Source organism: Setaria italica, chromosome V (genome assembly GCF_000263155.2).
Source record: "Setaria italica strain Yugu1 chromosome V, Setaria_italica_v2.0, whole genome shotgun sequence".
Classification (NCBI taxonomy): domain Eukaryota; kingdom Viridiplantae; phylum Streptophyta; class Magnoliopsida; order Poales; family Poaceae; genus Setaria; species Setaria italica.
In genome coordinates, this window is record NC_028454.1 from 8,181,688 (window position 1) to 8,183,003 (window position 1,316).

Below are 1,316 nucleotides of genomic sequence, written 5' to 3' on the forward strand. Positions count from 1 at the left end.
AGTTTCCCTATGTTTACTGTAGCAACACATTGTCAAATCATGGACTAATTAGGCTTAATAGATTCGTCTCGCCGTTTAGCCTCCACTTATGTAATCGCTTTTGTAAATAGTCTACATTTAATACTCCTAATTAGTATCTAAACATTTGATGTGACAGGTGCTTAAAAATAGGTCAGGAACCAAACCAGGCCTATGTCTGCAGCTTGCCGTGACGTACGTGACGGGGGCTGCGCCAGTCGCCGGTGACGAACGAAATTAAGACGATCCAGTTGGTTTTCAACTTTATAATTAAACCGATGAAGGCATTGCTTTTTCCGACTTGCACTACGACCCATGGACGAAAACTACTATAGCCGCCGGTTTGGACGAGAGAGTGACTACGGCCGGCATGCACCGGTGGAAAACACAGTCTTAGCCCGGTTGGATAGGGTCATGGATTCCGAAAATCTAACCAGGATTAAATTTTTGAGATAAAAGGGGAGTCCTTTAATCTTGGATCCGGGACTAAAGACCCCTTTAGTTCTGGTTGATAAAACCAACCGGGACTAAATGGGTGGTCACGCAGGCGTATGCATGTACCCCTTTAGTTCTTAAGACTTTTTTTAAAATTATTTTTCATACTAATATTGTATGCAAGTCGTATATATATTTCATGACAATAATATATATATATATATATATATAGATAGATAGATAGATAGATAGAGAGAGAGAGAGAGAGATAAACACACAATGGTGAAGCTAGAGTAAATTGGAGGGGGTTTATACACAATTCTTAGTATATTATATACATCAATGAATCAAATACAACAACGTGGCTTTTATCAATCATAATTATTAGGAGAATGCAGTTTAACTACGTACATAAATGTTCACATTAGAGCTAACTAACATTAATTAGGTAAGGAAAAGGAAAACGAAAATAGACGGTACCCACACTTACTTAAAGTTGTATAGCAGTATTATGTATTCTTATAATTTTGGTTCTCCAAGAAATTGTATACTGCCTCCAATGTTTGCTTTGGTTGATCCCGTATCTGCTTTTGGTTAACAAGCAATGGATCCATGAAGCCAACATTGAAGTACGATTCTTTGTGGCACCTCTGAATTAGCATCCTACATAAAATGGAAGATGAAGTTAGTAGGGACGACGCACACACAAAAAAATTATGATCTGAGCTAAAATTTACATATTGATAAATAGACGCTTACAGAACCTAGATGCTAATGAGAGATACGTCTAGGGCATCCTGATGGTACACTTCATATATATCCTTAAATTCGATCCATAGGAGTTTCTCACCTTCGCCGAAAAA